Here is a 21,109-nt window from a genome sequence, read left to right on the forward strand (position 1 = left end):
GTTTGCTGTGTCTGTCAGCGTAGTGTTCAGAGCATGGAGGCGCTATCAGGAGACAGGCCAGTACATCAGGAGATGAGGAGGAGGCCATAGGAGGGCAACAACCCAGCAGCAGGACCGCTAGGAGCAGGAGGAGCACTGCCAGAGCCTTTCAAAATGACCTCCAGCAGGCCACAAATGTACATGTGTCTGCTCAAACGGTCAGAAACAGACTCCATGAGGGTGGTAGGAGGGCCCGACGTCCACAGGTGGGGGTTGTGCTTACAGCCCAACACCGTGCAGAATGTTTGGCAGTTGCCAGAGTACACCAAGATTGGCAAATTCGCCACTAACGCCCTGTGCTCTTCGCAGATGAAAGCAGGTTCACACTGAGCACATGTGACAGATGTGACAGAGTCTGGAGACGCCGTGGAGAACGTTCTGCTGCTTGCAACATCCTCCAGCATGACCGGTTTGGCGGTGGGTCAGTCAAGGTGTGGGGTTGCATTTCTTTGGGGGCTGCACAGCCCTCCATGTGCTCGCCAGAGGTAGCCTGACTGCCATTAGGTACCGAGATGAGATCCTCAGACCCCTTGTGAGACCATATGCTGGTGCGGTTGGCCCTGGGTTCCTCCTAATGCAAGACAATGCTAGACCTCATGTGGTTGGAGTGTGTCAGCAGTTCCTGCAAGAGGAAGGCATTGATGCTATGGACTGGCCTGCCCGTTCCCCAGACCTGAATCCAATCTGGGACATCATGTCTCGCTCCATCCACCAACGCCACATTGCACCACAGACTGTCCAGGAGTTGGCGGATGCTTTAGTCCAGGTCTGGGAGGAGATCCCTCAGGAGACCATCCGCCACCTCATCAGGAACATGCCCAGGCATTGTAGGGCGGTCATACAGGCACGTGGAGGCCACACACACTACTGAGCCTCATTTTGACTTGTTTTAAGGACATTACATCAAAGTTGGATCAGCATGTAGTGTGGTTTTCCACTTTAATTTTGAGTGTGACTCCAAATCCAGACCTCCATGGGTTGATACATTTGATTTCCATTGATAATTTGTGTGAGCTTTTGTTGTCAGCACATTCAACTATGTAAAGAAAAAAGTACTTAATAATAATATTTAATTCATTCAGATCTAGGATGTGTTATTTTAGTGTTCCCTTTATTTTTTTGAGCAGTGTACATTAGGCATTCATAACAATTTTTTATAACCAGTGAGTAGGCCCCTTGACCTAGACTGCTGAGCTGAAGCCTAGGCCCCTCACATTCTTCCACTCTAATCAGGGACCTATTTAGACCAGGTGGTGCAATTAATTATTAGGTAGAACAAAAAACCACCAGGCTCCGGATCTCATAGGGTAATATTTGAATAACTCTGGCCTAAGCATTAGTTGGGTAACTGATGCAGATATTCAAGGTTACTTTCTCAGGGGCCATCACCTACTGTCACTGCGGCCTTGAGTCCCTAAACTGCTACAAGGGCAATGCTATCTGGCTGACCTGTGTTGCTCCCAGACAGTTAGTGTGTGTGGTGAGTTAGGGGTTGGTACTGTGACAGCGAAAAGACAAGTGTCCGTTACAATGGACCAATAAATACATATTCTACAGGACTTTATATAATGTTGTTGAACCAATATGTTATTAAGGGTCTTAATCAATTGGAAACCACACTGCCATTTCACCCTGATTGTTTAAGATGTACAGTGCTGTGAAAAAGTGTTTGCCTCCTTTCTGATTTCTGATTTTTTTGCACATTTGTCACACTTAAATGTTTCAGATAAAACAAATTGTAATATTACACAAAGATAACCCAAGTAAACACAACATGCAGTTAAGTGATAACTTTTATTTATTAAGGGAAAAAGCTATCTGAACCTTCATGGCCCTATGTGACAAAGTAGTTGCTCCCCCTTGTTAAATCATGAATTTACTGTGGTTCATCACATTTGTTGGATAGATGAGTTCAATTTCACTGGCCACAACCAGTCCTGATTACTGCCAGACCTGTTGTAACAAGAAATCACTTAAATAGAACCTGTCTGACAAAATGAAATAGGCCAAAATATCTCAAAAAGCAAGGCATCATGCCGTGATCCAAAGACATTCAGGAACAGTCTGGAAAGAGTTACAATGCCATTTCAATAGCTTTGGGACTCCAGCGAACCACGGTGAGAGCCATTATCCACAAATGGAGAAAAGTTGTTACAGTGGTGAATCTTCCCAGGAGTGGCCGGCCTACCAAACTTACCCCAAGAGCGCAGCGACGACTCATCCAAGAGGTCCGAAAAGAACCCACAACAGCATCTAAAGAACTGCAGGCCTCACTTGCCTCAGTTAAGGTCAGTGTTCATGACTCAACCATAAGAAAGAGACTGGACAAAAATGGCATCCATGGCAGAGTTCCAAGGCAAAAACCACTGCTGACCAAAAATAACATAAAGGCTTGTCACTTTTGGCAAAAACATCCTGTTGATCCCCAAGACTTTTGGGAAAATATTCTATGGACTGATAAGACAATGTTGAACTTTTTAGAAGGTGTACGTCCCATTACATCTGGTGCAAAAGTAACACAGCATTTCAGAAAAAGAACATTACACCAACAGTCAAATTTGGTGGTGGTAGTGTGATGGTCTGGGGTGCTTTGAGAGACTAGTCAAGGACCATATCACCTCCACCCTACCTGACACCCTAGACCCACTCCAATTTGCTTACCGCCCAAATAGGTCCACAGACGATGCAATCTCAACCACACTGCACACTGCCCTAACCCACCTGGACAAGAGGAATACCTATGTGAGAATGCTGTTCATCGACTACAGCTCGGCATTCAACACCATAGTACCCTCCAAGCTCGTCTGGGTCTCGACCCCGCCCTGTGCAACTGGGTACTGGACTTCCTGACGGGCCGCCCCCAGGTGGTGAGGGTAGGCAACAACATCTCCTCCCCCGCTGATCCTCAACACGGGGGCCCCACAAGGGTGCGTTCTGAGCCCTCTCCTGTACTCCCTGTTCACCCACGACTGCGTGGCCACGCACGCCTCCAACTCAATCATCAAGTTTGCGGACGACACAACAGTGGTAGGCTTGATTACCAACAACGACGAGACGGCCTACAGGGAGGAGGTGAGGGCCCTCGGAGTGTGGTGTCAGGAAAATAACCTCACACTCAACGTCAACAAAACTAAGGAGATGATTGTGGACTTCAGGAAACAGCAGAGAGAACACCCCCCTATCCACATCGATGGAACAGTAGTGGAGAGGGTAGCTAGTTTTAAGTTCCTCGGCATACACATCACAGACAAACTGAATTGGTCCACTCACACTGACAGCGTCGTGAAGAAGGCGCAGCAGCGCCTATTCAACCTCAGGAGGCTGAAGAAATTCGGCTTGTCACCAAAAGCACTCACAAACTTCTACAGATGCACAATCGAGAGCATCCTGGCGGGCTGTATCACCGCCTGGTACGGCAACTGCTCCGCCCTCAACCGTAAGGCTCTCCAGAGGGTAGTGAGGACTGCACAACGCATCACCGGGGGCAAACTACCTGCCCTCCAGGACACCTACACCACCCGTTGTTACAGGAAGGCCATAAAGATCATCAAGGACATCAACCACCCGAACCACTGCCTGTTCACCCCGCTACCATCCAGAAGGCGAGGTCAGTACAGGTGCATCAAAGCTGGGACCGAGAGACTGAAAAACAGCTTCTATCTCAAGGCCATCAGACTGTTAAACAGCCACCACTAACATTGAGTGGCTGCTGCCAACACACTGTCATTGACACTGACCCAACTCCAGCCATTTTAATAATGGGAATTGATGGGAAATGATGTAAATATATCACTAGCCACTTTAAACAATGCTACCTTATATAATGTTACTTACCCTACATTATTCATCTCATATGCATATGTATATACTGTACTCTACATCATCGACTGCATCCTTATGTAACACATGTATCACTAGCCACTTTAACTATGCCACTTTGTTTACTTTGTCTACACACTCATCTCATATGTATATACTGTACTCGATACCATCTACTGTATGCTGCTCTGTACCATCACTCAGTCATATATCCTTATGTACATGTTCCTTATCCCCTTACACTGTGTATAAGACAGTAGTTTTGGAATTGTTAGTTAGATTACTTGTTGGTTATCACTGCATTGTCGGAACTAGAAGCACAAGCATTTCGCTACACTCGCATTTAACATCTGCTGACCATATGTATGTGACAAATAAAATTTGATTTGATTTGATTTGGGGCTACTTTACTGTTTCAGGACCTGGATGACTTGCTATGATTGATGGAACCATGAATTGTGCTCTCTACCAAAAAATCATGAAGGAGTATGTCCGGCCATCAGTTCGTGACCTATAGCTGAAGCGCATTTTGGTTCTGCAGCAGGACAATGATCCAAAACACACCAGAAAGTCCACCTCTGAATGGCCTAGAAAAAACTAAATGAAGGTTTTGGAGTGGCCTAATGAAAAAAGGTGGTTCATGCTCGAAAACCCTCCAATGTGGCTGAATTAAAGCAATTCTGCAAAGAAGAGTGGGCCAAAATTCCCCCACAGCGATGTGAAAGACTCATTGCCAGTTATCGTGGTGGCACAACCAGTTATTAGGTTTAGGGGGCAATTACTTTTTCACATAGGGCCATGAAGGTTCAGATAGCTTTTTCCCCTTAATATATAAAATCATCACTTAAAAACTGCATTTTGTGTTTACTTGGGTTATCGTTGTGTTATATTTAAATATGTTTGATGATCTGAAACATTTAACCGTGACAAATGTGAAAAAAAATAATAAACCAGGAAGGGGGAAAATACTTTTACCTAGCACTGTATTTGAGATGTTGTCATATGGACTCAAAACCTCACCAAATACAGCATAAACATTATCCTTAAACCTGTGGGGCAGTTGTCCTTTATAAACAACTGATTGAATTGCGGTGTTCGAGTTTGTAGCACTGGCGGTGGGTGGACTTTGTCTTGTTTTGAACAAAATAAAATGATTCTGTAATTTTTGGAATATGACCTGTGCAACATCATAGACAATCTGGGATATCCTCAGATAGTGGCGGGGCTGCCAGTGGGCTTGAACACAGACACCAGATTGTGGCTTTAACATGAGATTTTCTCACGTGGTTAGTGATGGTACTTGCAAATAATATCATGGGTCAGTAACTCACACACAGACACACGCACACATGTACTCACACACACAAACAGGACTTGCGATGACCAGGCAGAAAGCCTGGCTCCTCTGGCATAAACATGTCTAGGTTCAAGATATACATCTGAGTGGATCAGTCTAATACTGTGGCTGGCTGGCTGGCTGGCTTCTCATCCTTCTCTGTGGTACTGCACAAAAGGAGACAACCTAACGGGGTCAAACAAAGGGTGTCTAAGGAAATATGAAATTACATCTTTAGAATTATGCAAAACACATCCATATCAATCGCCTCTAGATAAGTTTCACCAAGGGCTGACAACAACCAAATTTGAAGCGGCACCGGTTTTATGGTAGTTCATTACTGATAACAAGGAATGCTAGAGCCTGTTTGGAAGCGCTATTTGATTAGCCTGATCGCTTACATTGCTGTAACTGGGCTACTCTATTTAACATAAATAGTGGGGAGTGATATGATGCTGTGAACATTTGCTTACTCCTCTTCGTCCTGAGTGGGAAATAACATAAGGCCTGCTCTTTAGATTACTGACAATATCAAATAAAATTTTATTGGTCACATACACATGATTAGCAGATGTCATTGCGGGTGTGGTGAAATGCTTGTGCTCCTATTACAAGTAATATCTAACAAATTACACAACATATACCCAATACACACACATCTAAGTCGGAATTAATTAAGACTATATACATATGGACGAGCGATGTCAGAGCGGAATGGACTAAGATACAGTAGAATAGTATAGAATACAGTATATGCATATGAGATGAGTAGTGCAAGATATGTAAATATTATTAAGTGAATAAGATGCTGTAGAATAGTATAGAAAACAGAACATGAGATGAGATGAGTAATGCCAGATATGTAAACATTAAAGTGACTGGTGTTCCATTTCTTAAGTGGCCAGTGATTTCTAGGCTATGCCTATATACAGCAGCCTCGAATGTGCTAGTGATGGCTGTTTAACAGTCCGATGGCCTTGAAATCGTTTTTCAGTCTCTCAGTCCCAGCTTTGATGTACCTGTACTGGCCTCGCTTTTTGGAAGATAGCAGGGTGAACAGGCAGCGGCTCAGGTGGTTGATGTCCTTGATGTTCTTTGTTGCCGTCCTGTGACACCGGGTGTCCTGGAGGGCGGGTAGTTTTCCCCCGGCAATGGTTGGGAAGACCACACCACCCTCTAGAGAATATTGCGGTTGCAGGCTGTGCAGTTACTGTACCAGGTGGTGACACAGCCTGACAGGATGCTTTCAATTGTGCATCTGTAAAAGTTTGTGAGGGTTTTTATTGACAAGCCAAATTACTTTAGCCTCCTGAGGTTGAAGAGGCTCTGTTGCGCCTTCTTCACCACACTGTCCGTGTGGGTGGTCCATTTCAGTTTGTCAATTATGTGTACGCCAAGGAACTTGAAGCTTTCCAACTTCTCCATTGCGGTCCTGTCTATATAGATAGGGCGGTGCACCCTCTGCTGTTTCCTGAAATTCACGATCATCTCCTTTGTTTTGTTGACATTGAGTGAGATGTTGTATTCCAGGCACAACACTCCCAGAGCCCTGTAGGCTGTCTCATCATCATTGGTAATCAAGCCTACGACTAATTGTGTCTGCAAACTTGATCATTGAGTTGGAGGCGTGCTTGGCCACACAGTCGGGAGTACAGGAAGGGGCTGAGCATACACCCTTGTGGGGCCACAGTGTTGAGGATCAGCGGAGTGGCGGTGATGTTTCCTACGTTTACCACCTGAGGGCGGCCCGTCAGGAAGTCCAGGACCCCGTTGCACAGGGCGGGGTTCAGATCCAGGGCCTTAAGCTTAATGATGAGCTTGGAGGCTACTATGATGTAGCTATGGTCAATAAACAGCATTCTTACAGGGGGATTCCTCTTGTCTAGATGGGATACGGCAGTGTGCAGAGTGATGGTGATGCATCATCTGTGGATCTATTGGGGCGGTAAGCAAATTGAAGTGGGTCTAGAGTGAGGTAGAGGTGATCCTTGACTAGTCTCTCAAAGCACTTCATGATGACAGAGGTGAGTGCTACTGGGCGATAGTCATTAAGTTCAGTTGCCTTTGCCTTCTTGGGTACAGGTACAATGGTGGCCATCTTGAAGCATGTGGGGAGAGCAGACTGGGGTAGGGATTGATTGAATATTCCCGTAAACACACCAGCCAGCTGGTCTGCTCATGCTCTGAGGATGCGGCTGGGCCAGAAGCCATGCGAGGGTTAACACTTTTAAATGTTTCACTCACGTCGGCTAAGGAGAGGAAGAGCCCAAAGTCCTTGGTAGCAGGCTGTGTCGGTGGCACTGTGTTATCCTCAAAACATGCAAAGAATGTGTTTAGCCTGTCCGGAAGCAAGAGGTCCGTCTCAGCGACGTAGCTGGTTTTCCTTTTGTAGACTGTGATTGTCTGTAGTCCCTGCCACATACGTTGAATTGCAACTCCACTTTATCGTTATACTGACGTTTAGCTTGTTTGATTTCCTTGCACAGTGAATAACTACACTGTTTATATTCTGCCATATTACCAGTCACCTTGCAGCTGTTAAATGCGATGGTTCACGCTTTGTTTTGCATGAATGCTACCATCTATCCATGGTTTCTGGTTAGGGTAGGTTTTAATTGTGACAGTGGGCACTACATCTCCTATACACTTCCTTATAAACTCAGTCACCGTATCAGTGTATGTGTCTAGATTATTTTCGCAAGCTACCTGAAACATATCCCAGTCCATGTGATCAAAACAATCCTGAAGTTTGAGTTTGAGTTTCTGCCTATAGGACGGGAGGAGGAAGATGGAGTCGTGGTCAGATTTGCCGAAAGGAGGGCGGGGGAGGGCTTTGTAAGCATCACGGAAGTTTGAATAGCAATGGTCGAGAGTCTTAGCAGCGCAAGTAGTACATTCAATATGTTGATAGAACTTCAGCAGCCTAGTCCTCACATTTGCTTTGTTAAAATCCCCAGCTACAATAAATTCAGCTTCAGGACATGTGGTTTCCAGTTTGCATAAAGTCCAGTAAAGTTCTTTGAGTGCCGTCAGGGTCTTGGCTTGAGGTGGGATGTAAACGGCCGTGTTGATGACAGAGGAAAATTCTCTTGGGAGATAATATGGTTGGCATTTACTTGTGAGATATTCCAGTCGGGTGAACAAAAAGACTCGAGTTCCTGTATGTTCCTAGAATTACACCATGAGTCATTAATCATGAAACACGCCCCTCTACCCTTCTGCTTCCCGGAGAGATATGTATTCCTGTCTGCGCGTTGTACTGAGAATCCTGCTGGCTTTACTGACTCCAACAGAGTATCCTGAGAGAGCCATGTTTCCATGAAACAAAGTATGTTACAGGCCCGATGTCTCTCTGGAAAAAATCCTTGCTCTAAGCTCATCAGCTTTGTTATCCAAAGACTGAATATTAGCGAGTAACATACTCGGAAGCAGTGGGTGGTGTGCGCGACTCCTAAGTCGAACTTGCAGGTTGCCTCGAGTGCATCTCGGTGGCGAGGTTTTGGGTCGGCCTCTGGAATAAGTTCAATTGCTCTGGGTAAAGTGAACAAAGGATCTGCTCCAGGGAAGTTATATACATCAAAAATTAAATACTGCAAAGTTTTCTAAGAGCTAGTCGCGATGCTGCCATCTCTGTCGGCACCATCTTATGATATTATATGTAATATTCATGAATAAGTATAGCATATTTATTTTTCTCATCATAATAACAATAACTAATGAGGCTGAACATGGACTTAACATGAACATGGTAAATTCTTAAAATAGTATTACTTTCTCTTAAAATAACTATTCCAAATGACCTGTGCACTGGGGATTGAATTTTGAAGGTGATTTCTGAGGCTGTTTTAAGCCTCTAGGACCGTAAATGGTGATTCCTGGTCTAGATTATATTTTCCAAATATTTATTTTGTAGAGTCTTGATTTTTTGGGGGGACAATTTTTTCCACAGAATGTCATATCATGCGGTATGTAATAATAATAATAATAATAATATATGCCATTTAGCAGACGCTTTTATCCAAAGCGACTTACAGTCATGTGTGCATACATTCTACGCATGGGTGGTCCCGGGGATCGAACCCACTACCCTGGCGTTACAAGCGCCATGCTCTACCAACTGAGCTACAGAAGGACCACCTCACAAACTGTACATTTCAGCTTTCTGAAGAGCTGACACATTAACTTTAGTAAACCTGGGTATAAAAATGGACTACGCCCAAAATGGCACCCTATTCCCTATTTAGTGCACTACTTTTGACCAATAGGGTAAAAGAGTGCACTATATAGGGAATAGGATGCAATTTGGGACACACACCTCTACTAATCCTCCCTTTACAGTGGCACAAAATGACATGAAAGCAAGTCATCTTACTGCACAGTGAATGGGCTCTCCCCAAGCTACATCAAAGCGCTCCAAGGAATTATACACACAGTCAAACTTATGTGATGCAAGTAGTTCTGGTGGCCCATAGTGCAATTAAGCAATTCATACATTATGTAGTGTTTGCTAAAAAACTTCATATGGCTAGCTAAGCCCCTCTGCTGAATCTTTTGTATAAAAGTGATTATAAATCCTACAGCTCCTGATGGGTTTCTAGGTATGAGTAGTTTTACAATTTCCCTGTTTGTGTGTGTTTATGTGTATGGGTGGGTGCGTGCGTGCGTGCGTGCGTGCGAGAGAGAACGAGATCCCCTCCCCTAAATGTTATATCTGGAAACTTGGATGTTGAAGCTCACAAACTTTTCAGTCAGGATTTTTTAAAGACTGTATGTCAAAAGTACTGTACCTTAAAACTCCCTTGCCAGCACAGATTGTGAAAGAGTACAAAACATTAAAGAACACATTCCTAAAATTGAGTTGACCCCCTTTTGCTTTCAGATCAGCCTCAATTTGTCTGGGCATGGACACTACAAGGTTTTGAAAGTGTTCCCCAGTGTTCCCATGCTGACTCCAATGTGATGGACCATTCTTGATACACACAGGAAACGGCTGAGCATGAAAAAACGCAGCAGTGTTGGAGTTTTTACTGCCTAGCACCTACTATCAAAGGCACTTAAATCTTGTGTCTTGCCCATTCACCCTCTGAATGGCACACACATACACAATCCATGTCTCAATTGTCTCCAGGCTTACAAATCCTTCTTTAACCTGTCTCCTCAACTTCATCTACACTGATTGAAGTGTATTTAGCAAGTGACATCAATAAGGGATCATAGCTTTCACCTGGACCCCCCCCCCCCCTTGTCAGTCTATGTAATGGGAAGAGCATGTTTTGTACACTCAGTGTATATCAATGATGCTGTTGTACTTACATTACTGATCTATGTACAGTTGAAGTCGGAAGTTTACATGCACTTACATGGGAGTCATTAAAACTTGTTTTTCAACCACTCCACAAACCACTCCACTTTGTGAATGACTCGTCATTTTTCCAACAATTGTTTACAGACAGATCATTTCACTTAAAATTCACTGTATCACAATTCCAGTGGGTCACAAGTTTGCATACACTAAGTTGACTGTGCCTTTAAACAGCTTGGAAAATTCCAGAAAATGATATCATGGCTTTAGAAGCTTCTGATAGGCTAATTGATATCATTTGAGTCAATTGGAGGTGTATTACAAGGCCTCACTTCAAAGTCATGTATTTTGATAAGGTGTATATAAACTTCCGACTTCAACTATATCATTGATATTTGATGAATAGTTTAAAAACATTTGTACTGTCCCATAGTAACTATGTGTAAAATGTGTCACTGTGCTTGCTCAACAGTATATAGCTTCCTTCCTCACATGTCTGTGACTGATCTCGGGTCCTCTGCTTCGCAAACACAAGTGACACCATCTTAGCCAGTTGTGCCACCGAAAAGGTACCAATCCGATAGCGAAGGTGTAGACATTTCAAGCTGGGGAGTGAGGCTATAGTGCGACAAGACCTGAGTGCAAATATATGCGTATTTAATTGTTTGTATTTTAAATACTTATTTTCTGTGTATTTAAGGATATTCAAATAATGTGGCCAAATCAATGCTTCTATTTGACAACAAATTATGTTGCAGTGTGTAGGTAAAATCACTGAGGAAGCCAAGCCAAGTCAGTAAAAAAAGCAATATTACAACCTGTGTTAATTGCGTAGTTTGCTCTATAACCCATTCGTTCATACGCCACCGAGACATACAATAAGGCCATGACAACAAAAAGACAGCAGTCGCACACTGGTGGAATAAATTCTACACTTACGTTTGTTTCATCACAAAACCGGAGAGCAACATGTGTCCAGTGAAGTCCACAAAGCAAATACTGCATGTACCAAACACCTGCAGAATGGTAAAGCAAATCAATGTTTTTGACAATTTATTAAACAACTACTGATTTAGAACCACTGAGTTAAACATTAAACATTTAAACGTTATCAAATCAACAAGGCTATATATGCTTAGTTTAATACACTGAAAACAAACTTAAAGATACCAATAATTTAGGCCAATCAATGTCTCTAAATATCATGTGGCTGTCCATGGTACTGGTTTCTCTGTGTTTGTGCGCATGTGTGTGCCTAAGTAAACAAAACAAATTGGGAATCCCCCTACTTGTAGACTAGTTGAACGCCAATGCCAATCCTCCTCTCTTTCATTTTGGCAAAACGATCTATGGCTCTGTCATACAGTACACTTTTAGTTTTTGTTGTCATGGGTTACCAGGCTAAAATGCTGGCTGACTTCCTCGCATGGGCAACAATGTACCAGCAAAGTTAGCTAGCAAGCTAGTTAATGTGAGCCTACTCGCTCCCCTCTTCCGGCTCCCCTGATTGAATCGTGGGATGGGACAAGGACATCCTGGCCGGCCAAACCCTCGCCTAACTCGGACAATGCTGGGACAATTGTGCGTCGCGTCATGGGTCTCCCGGTCACAGCCGCACGGGTCTTGAACCAGCATCTGCAAAGAGCACAGCTCCTTTTACTCCTCCGGAGATAATATGGATATAGAGATGCATCTGCTTGCCTCCCCCTGACGGCTTGTGTTTCGTAGCAAGCTTTCGTAGGGGCCTGCAATTCATTATTAATACTCATAATATAAATAGTTTAGGTTGGATTAATATTGTATGATATGTTCTGTAAGGCAAAAAGATATGAGTGACTTATTTGGGAACATAAAATGGTGGTCTTAAATTGAAAACGGTGCTAACCTCAGGGAATAACGATTTGCGGTAATAGGATGTATGCTCTTTATGATGTAATCAGTTGGCATTTGCTTGTATTTTGTTTACTCTTACTTTATAGATACACCAGTATTCAACTCAATGTGGAAAGAGACATTATTGATGCTTACGAATGAAGTTGCATTTAAATGCAGCTCACAAGCTTCTGAGTAGTAGTTTTGCTCCAATCACATGGACGATCAGTGCATTGTCAATGTCAGGTTGTCACACATCAATCCAATGCCTTGGCCTCATTCAGTAGGTGAACAGTGTGGAATGTTGCAGGTAGAAATATGAACAGAACTGACTTGAATCCTTATGGTACATGTCAGAGAGGCATTCTTATAAGGGCCATACAGTATAGACCTGGAAAAATGTACTTGCCCCACAGTCTTATAAAGGTTAACTACTCTGTAGATCTACAGTATATACCTAAGTTCCTTTATTCTCCCTGTCTGTCTCCCAAATCTGCTCAGACAGACGGATGTGCTATTACTATCAGAACAGCCTATAGTCCTGAACAGGGGTCAAACACTAATTTCTAAAGGTGATGATATTGTGAGGATATTTAAAGGGGAAATTAAAGGAGGAATAAGCGAGGATAAAGTATTAGGCTTTTTAGATATCATTGCACATTCATATCTGATTCATGTGCCGAGGCCCTTTGCTGACTTCAATGCTGCATTGTAATAGAGTTTCACCTCTGGGATTCTCGCCATTGGCTCTCTGTCAGAGGAGAGATCCGCTCACCATACGCCACCCTAGTTCCGAGGAGGAAGATAAGCTCCCATTCTCTGTGTGCGCCTATCTGTCCCTGTCTTTTATAATTTCCTGTAGACTAGAAGAGCGATGTCTTGGGGATGGGGGTTGAGTACATCAGACAAATGTTCTGATCCAGGGAGGCTTGTTTTCTAAATTCAAAAGCAATTTCCATTGAAAATAAGACTAATATTTAACAGAATATATCATCCTTTATACCTAGAACATGATGCATACAATATCTAGCAACCATGGAATCTTGTGTACATTCTGCGTCTGGCATGGCGTGGCTAAGGGTTAGGCCAGGTTAAGATTTTGTGGTGTATTATTGTGTAAAAGTGAATGTGATAATCCAGCAGAGGGCAGTGTCCTCCCCTAGTAAATCAATCTCAGTGGCAAAGTGGTGTAGGGCTGACCTTGGGTCCGTTTTTCAATTCCCCCACTAATAGTTAAGGTTAGGACTAGGACTGGAGAAGCTGATCCTAGATTTGGGGAATCTTCACACTGGAGCAAGTCAGAGCCAGTATTCACAATAGTCTCAGAGTAGGAGTGCTGATATGGGATCAGGCTTGCCTTTTAGATCATACTGAATAAGAAGATATCCTAGATCAGCACTTCAACTCTGAAACACTTTTTAAATACGGGCCCTAAAGACACCATGTAACATCCTCACTCCCCCACCTTCCCTCAACACATCATTAATGTGACTTTAACATTGTTGTTATTGTAGGCCAAAAACTTTGGATATTATTGTGTGTGTGTGTGTGTGTGCCTGTCTGTGTGCATGCATGCTTGCATTTATTCTATTCACAATCACATAGCTCCCCATCCCATGCTGCTGAATCCATGGTACAAGCCAGCAGAGGGAGCTGTGGACACAATAAAAGCTACCAACATGTGCCTTGAGCCACATCACTTTTGTGAGGATACAATCCATAGTTTTTTTGTCACATGATTCCACTCTTTTCCCCTGGAGTAGTGGCGGGCTCCAGGCATAAGCGACATAAGCAAGTAGTCTAGCCAGCTGTCTCAACTTGTAATGATGGTCGAATCCCGACCGGGCCCGCAGGGCATTTGCCCAAGGGCCCTGACGTCCAGGGGGCCACCATTGATGTTGTTTGTCACTCTCACTCAGATGTCATTAACATGGCTTAAGTCTTGGTAAAAATAGTAGAAATGCATGAAATTTGTCGTAACATTTCTAAACTGCTCTCTGCCCAATGGCAAAATGTGAAGAATTGCAGAAATGTTGCTTTAAAACCGCAACATTGTCTCTACTCCCCATGGCAAAATGTGTAGAATTGCAGGAAATGTACTTTAAAACGTACATGTTTCTCTACTGTCAAGAGGGGGGCTACTAAAATGTGTGTGTGTGTGTGGGCCCCCAAAAGGCCCCCAAAAGGCGAGGGCCGGCCATGCCTGGGATGTTGTCTTGAAATGGCTTAACATAACACATGGAGTACGTGTTTTTACAGGCTGTAAAATACCACATTGTCATATGAAACACATTCATTTTATTGATTTGAGACATACTGGTAGAATGTAGGTAAAAACACAGTACAACATTTATTTTTTCTCCATTAATTAATTGATATTCATATAAAGTATGAAAGTCAAATGCACAAGGCACTACTTTGTTACTGATGTATTACCTTTAATCACTGTGATTTCTTCCAGTTTTTCCAACGAATCCAATATAAACCCGAAGAGGAATATATTATTGGACACTTAAACCATTTGAAGTGGTCACCAAGGAAGCATTGCTCAGGTAAGTACTAATATAGGTGGGTTAATGCTGTGTACCTTAAGTTTCTGAGCTTTTACTTCACATTTAATTGAATTTCTTGTCAACATTGATGCCTTTGCCTGCACTTGTCCATAAAATGTGGGGGTAGGTCTTGACAAATTAATATAACTGCCACAGAGTTGTTAAAATTATTTAATAACTGCCCCTAAAACCAAATAACCTAAAATGTATAACTGGAAGTTACAATTACAATGTCAGAGCAAACAATATACTGTATAACAGCACAGCAGAGACATTCACAACTGTAACCCCTCATTGTGATAATATATTCTAGTATACCATGTACTTGACATTTTACTGTATTCCACCATTACCTCATGACAGTCTGTCCATCTCTCCTGTTCCAGGTAGAACGGCACTGGACAGACAGAAGTCTCCCCAGTCCTCTGGAAGGTTGACAGCACAAGGTCACATGACCTGGAAGAGAAAACCCAGGAGACTTTTGGGATCCCTTTTTGGTGAGAGAACAATCACACCTCAATGATCTGCCTTTCTCGGCCTGGGTCATGTTCATTAGGGCCACGCAATTGTAAGTGTTATAAAACATTTTGCTAAGGGAACAAAAAATGAGCCTTTCTTATTGGACAAGTTCAGGTTTTCCCTCCCATTTTCAGTCCATCCTTTTAGTGCCTAATGAACATGACCCAGGTCTCTCTTGAAAAAACGTATTTGACTTCAATGGGACTTCCTGGTTTAAATTAACATTAAATAAGTATAAAATAAAGAATAATCAAAAACCATGAAAAAAAACCATGAATATGAACAAAGCTATAATTGATATCTGTAGCAAATAGAAGCTAGGTTAGCCCGTCGAAACTGAAACACGAATATCTATCTATCTGAGTAGATACGGCAATGCAGCACAGATGTGTACATGCACACATGCTTACACACACAATCAGTCATCCATTCAATCAATCACACATGCATTCCCACATGTTACGAATCCCTTTTGGCCCGATAGTCTAGGGGGGATGGTAATGAGACCCGTAACATAGCTCATGCAAATTATTATTGTGACAAAGTAAAAGTGTGCACGAAATAACCACGACAGAAATCTACCGTCAAACTCTAGGTTTATTTATAAACACACGGTAATGGGGGGAGCAGGAAAAGGGGCTGAGCTGGACCCAGGGAAAGAAACAATAAATATACAAAAACACACCCCTAAGCTAGACTAGCCTACTTTAACAACAACTAACTAACTAACCAAAAATACAGTGGGTGGTCCGCCCAGTTCTAACTAGTGTATTTAACAAAGTTCACCTACGGGTAGTGTATGCCCATGGGTGACTTGTCTTGGTTTCCCCCTTTTCCCACAAGCAACAAACAAACACCATAACCAAAAACAATACTCACAGGTGATGACAAAGTGCTATGGAGGTGCTTTAAACAAAAGAGAGGTTTAAGACACAAAGCGAGAGTGAAACACAGAGACCTACAGACATGGCATTTACAGAGAGATTGAGCTGAGCTGAGCTTTAGAACAAACAAATGATGGGGTTTTTAAACCATGGGGAAGGAACTGTGATAGGTCAGGAAATAGGAGGAGGTGTGTCTTCTGATTGATGATTGATTGTTGACTGATTGGGGAGTGATGATTATCACCTGTGAGGGGAGAAGGAGAGAAAAGAGACACACACAGGATACACACACACACAGGATAACTGTATCCGTAACACTCCCACCCTTAAAAGAGCAACCCTAGGGGTTGCGACTACAGTATTCCAATGAATACTTACAACAACAACAAAGCAACCACCTTGCAAAATATACAACAATCATTTTCACACACGAGACAAAGCATCTGCCAACACATTATCTCAACAAAAACTGGTTACCCGATTTTGTCTTCGCTAACGGTCCGACACAATCTGCCACCACATGCTCGAATGGTTCACCTATGACAGGTATGGGACAAAGAGGAGCGGGAGGAATAACCTGATTTGGTTTTCCTGTTATCTGACAGGTGTGGCATGTCCGACAGAACTGAGCCACATCTTGTTCTAAACCCGGCCAGAAGAAATGTCGAAGGATCCGATCATAAGTTTTTGTGATTCCTAAATGACCAGACCACTGGTGATCATGAGCAAGGGATAACACATTTTGTCGAAAGGCTGTAGGAATCACTATTTGGTAAACAGCATTCCAATCTCCATCCGCATCAACATGGGATTTCCATTTACGCATGAGGAGATTACCATCAATGAAGTAAGCCACGTTCTTCTTCTTCACATCTTCCAATGAGACAACACTAGAAAAACATTTAGCAAGCTTGTTGTCAACCTTTTGGTTAGCAATCAGCTGCTCACGAGTGACTGGTAACTGTATTGCATCAGCAATAAGTTCAACGTTCTTTGATTCTTTCCTGGGCTGTTTGTCAGAGGTGATCAGCTTCTCAGAGGTATCACACAATCCATCCTCTTGATCAACCTCTTTGAACAGAACAGTGTTCAACAAATCTATCTCGTCACCCTCTTGTCGTGCCTGAGCACGTGTGACAGCACAAGCGGGGAACACATGTGGATAACTCTGTGCCAGCTCATTCGAGAGAGAGTGGTCACTTTTATCCAATACAGGTACTACCTTTCCTCCGGCAATATCGTTACCCATTATAAAGGTCACACCTTTCACTGGCAACATAGGACGTACCCCCACTCTGAATATTCCACTGATTAACTCAGAGTGTACTTTCACAAAGTGCAATGGCACTGGGACAAAACCCATTTCAATACCCTGCACTAACACACTGGAACCACAGTATGTATCGTCAGATAAGGGCAACACATCAGACAATATAAACGACTGTGCCGCACCAGTATCTCTAAGGATTTTAACCGGTCGTTGAGACGCTTCGTCATTCGTTAGGGACACAAACCCCTCGAAAATGAATGGTTCATAACGGCGGTCGGGGACTGAGACTTTCAAACTACAGTTACCCTGAGGCACCTGTTTTGTTGCCGACCTCTTAACCGTACAAATTAGAGCAACACCTGTTGGTGGCTTGGCACGAAGAGGCATCCCTTGTTTGCGTTTAAGCAGGAAGCAATCATTAATCATATGTCCTACTTTATGACAATAGAAACAGGGACGCTCATTCTTCTGGCGTGCTTGATATACTACTGCTGGCCGACTAGGGCTAAAGGTAGGAAACTCAGTGGCTCTACTCTCAGTTTGAGCCGAAAACACACTCTTGTGCGTCAACACAAACTCGTCTGCCAAGACAGACGCTTCTGCCAGACAGGATACTTTCTGTTCGTTTAGGTAAACTACAATGCGTTCGGGTAAGCAATTTTTAAACTCTTCCAACAAGATTAACTCCCGGAGAGAGTTGAAATCAGTTACCTTACTAGCAGCATGCCATTTATCAAACAGATTTCCCTTGTCTCTAGCAAATTTCACAAGTCTTACTAGAATACTTTCTATGAGACCTAAATCTCTGTCGGTATGCCTCAGGCACAAGCTCATAGGCACGAAGAACAGTTGCTTTGACCACTTCGTAATTCAAACTGTCCTCCAGAGGTAACGCTGACAAAACCTCTTGGGCTTTACCAGTTAATTTACACTGAAGTAATAGGCACCATACCTCTTCAGGCCATTTCAATGCTACAGCTATACGCTCAAATACACAAAAATAGGAGTCAACCTCTGACTCTCTGAACAAAGGTACTAAGGCAATCTGCCTACTAATGTCAAACGTGTTTGAGGACACAGCAGGTGAGGACGGCTCACAAACAGGCACAGTAGGACCGGAGGCTAGCCTCGCTGTCTCTGCCTCCAGTTCCATCTGGCGCATTTTGAACTCCAACTGCCTTTGTTCTCTGTCTGCCTCAATTTTACACATCTCCAAATGCCGTTGTTCTCGTTCTTTTTCTGCATCTATTTTACACATCTCCAACTTGAGAGTCTCTTGCCTAATTTGGGCTCTCTACCACCTCCAGTTGGAACAGTGCTAAACGGACATCCCTCCTGGCATCACCATTTGACAGTGGGGAGAGTGGATCAAAACGGGACAATGTGGCTGGTGTTTTAGCCTCGCCCTCATTATCAGACACCAATGGGCTTACAGGAGCAGCAACATCCGCTACAGGGGTAGTAGACTCAGGCAGCGGTAACACAAGCACCTGCTCTTCCAACAATACATTTAATACTAGCCGTTTAACCTCCGCCTTAACTAAACTCTGCGGAATTGATAGTGAATAATGGTTAGCCAAGGTCATTAAATCAACTCTACGACATTTGTCAAAAACCTCCCACGAAGGGTTATCCAAAAAGGATTTCAAATCAAAAGTAGTCATTTTACACTACTTCACAAGTGCCAAAGAAAATAGCAAACACTAATGCTACTTCAGCTATGACGCTCAACACTGAACTATACCACTACAACAATCTACATGAGCGGCATGGGTGTCAGTTATGACAGATCCCGGACGAGCCCCCACTTATGTTACGAATCCCTTTTGGCCCAACAGTCTAGGGGGGATGGTAATGAGACCCGTAACATAGCTCATGCAAATTATTATTGTGACAAAGTAAAAGTGTGCACGAAATAACCACGACAACAGAAATCTACCGTCAAACTCTAGGTTTATTTATAAACACACAGTAATGGGGGGAGCAGGAAAAGGGGCTGAGCTGGACCCAAGGAAAGAAACAATAAATATACAAAAACACACCCCTAAGCTAGACTAGCCTACTTTAACAACAACTAACTAACTAACCAAAAATACAGTGGGTGGTCCGCCCAGTTCTAACTAGTGTATTTAACAAAGTTCACCTACGGGTAGTGTATGCCCATGGGTGACTTGTCTTGGTTTCCCCCTTTTCCCACAAGCAACAAACAAACACCATAACCAAAAACAATACTCACAGGTGATGACAAAGTGCTATGGAGGTGCTTTAAACAAAAGAGAGGTTTAAGACACAAAGCGAGAGTGAAACACAGAGACCTACAGACATGGCATTTACAGAGAGATTGAGCTGAGCTGAGCTTTAGAACAAACAAATGATGGGGTTTTTAAACCATGGGGAAGGAACTGTGATAGGTCAGGAAATAGGAGGAGGTGTGTCTTCTGATTGATGATTGATTGTTGACTGATTGGGAAGTGATGAGCTCAGTTGGTAGAGCATGGCGCTTGTAACGCCAGGGTAGTGGGTTCGATCCCCGGGACCACCCATACGTAGAATGTATGCACACATGACTGTAAGTCGCTTTGGATAAAAGCGTCTGCTAAATGGCATATATTATATGATTATCACCTGTGAGGGGAGAAGGAGAGAAAAGAGACACACACAGGATACACACACACACAGGATAACTGTATCCGTAACACCACATATACAACAAAAAAACATAATCACACATGCATTTATAAATGCATGCACATGCCCACAACACCCACATAAATACACAAAGAGACAGATCGACATTATAGCTTCGCATCTCTGCATTCATTATAAATGATGCCCCACTATAATTGAAAGAGGAAATTATGGGAAATACATAATGGTGTAGTTTACTGTAACAATTCTGTTTTTGCTACTTTTCCCTAATGAGAGAACTTAGCAAAACGCATGAAGATGAAGTAACCCAGTCCACATGCACACGTGCTTGCCTTTTTGCTCGGTGGACCTTTCCTCTTTAGCTAACAGTACATGAAGGCCTTGCCTGAACAAGGTCTGATCTACTGCCGTAGAACCTATGAACCAGAAGAGATGACAGACACATGATTGCGTTTGTCATGTCAATTAGCCCTATCTAGATGTTAACTTTCAATGTTTGGTGCTCTGGCTGTGTAGAATGGGCCGGTTATCAACCTGGAAACAAGTCTAAAGGCTGATGAACTGATCTACACGGTCGTCCCTTCTGCTTTCTGCCAAACGGCTCCATTAATGCCCTGAGAACCCACGACCTAGCGCAACTCTGGTGAGTAAAGGCTACGCTAGCTCTTTTCTTTTCCTACATGGTGCTCCGAAGAAGCTGCTAATACTACTAATTGGAATTGGAAATTGGCTCGCAAGGGTTTCCCTGAGTTGGCTGAGTTTAAATTGGGTATTGACCCCGTCTCCATTCCATGATGTTAGTTTTCCTCTTTTGTTGTGTCCGTATTGGAAAGCTTTATTCCTGACAGAGACAGAGGTTTTCTGTTA

The 21,109-nt window shown here is 43.2% G+C and overlaps 1 protein-coding gene across 6 annotated transcripts in view; it reads left to right on the forward strand.

The window, feature by feature from the left end:
- pcbp3 (poly(rC) binding protein 3) overlaps window positions 1-21,109 on the forward strand; it is a 177,050-nt gene that overhangs the window by 11,514 nt on the left and 144,427 nt on the right. For 4 of the 6 annotated variants that reach the window (XM_046358403.1, XM_046358402.1, XM_046358385.1 and 1 more), the window contains exons 2-4: window positions 14,830-14,920; window positions 15,307-15,417; window positions 20,759-20,885. The gene's annotated coding sequence lies outside the window, so the exon portion shown is untranslated. The remainder of the gene's footprint in view (window positions 1-14,829; window positions 14,921-15,306; window positions 15,418-20,758; window positions 20,886-21,109) is intronic. The other 2 variants (XM_046358375.1, XM_046358367.1) reach the window with 2 other exon arrangements.

The sequence above is a fragment of the Oncorhynchus gorbuscha genome, linkage group LG01, assembly GCF_021184085.1.
Source record: "Oncorhynchus gorbuscha isolate QuinsamMale2020 ecotype Even-year linkage group LG01, OgorEven_v1.0, whole genome shotgun sequence".
Lineage (NCBI taxonomy): Eukaryota > Metazoa > Chordata > Actinopteri > Salmoniformes > Salmonidae > Oncorhynchus > Oncorhynchus gorbuscha.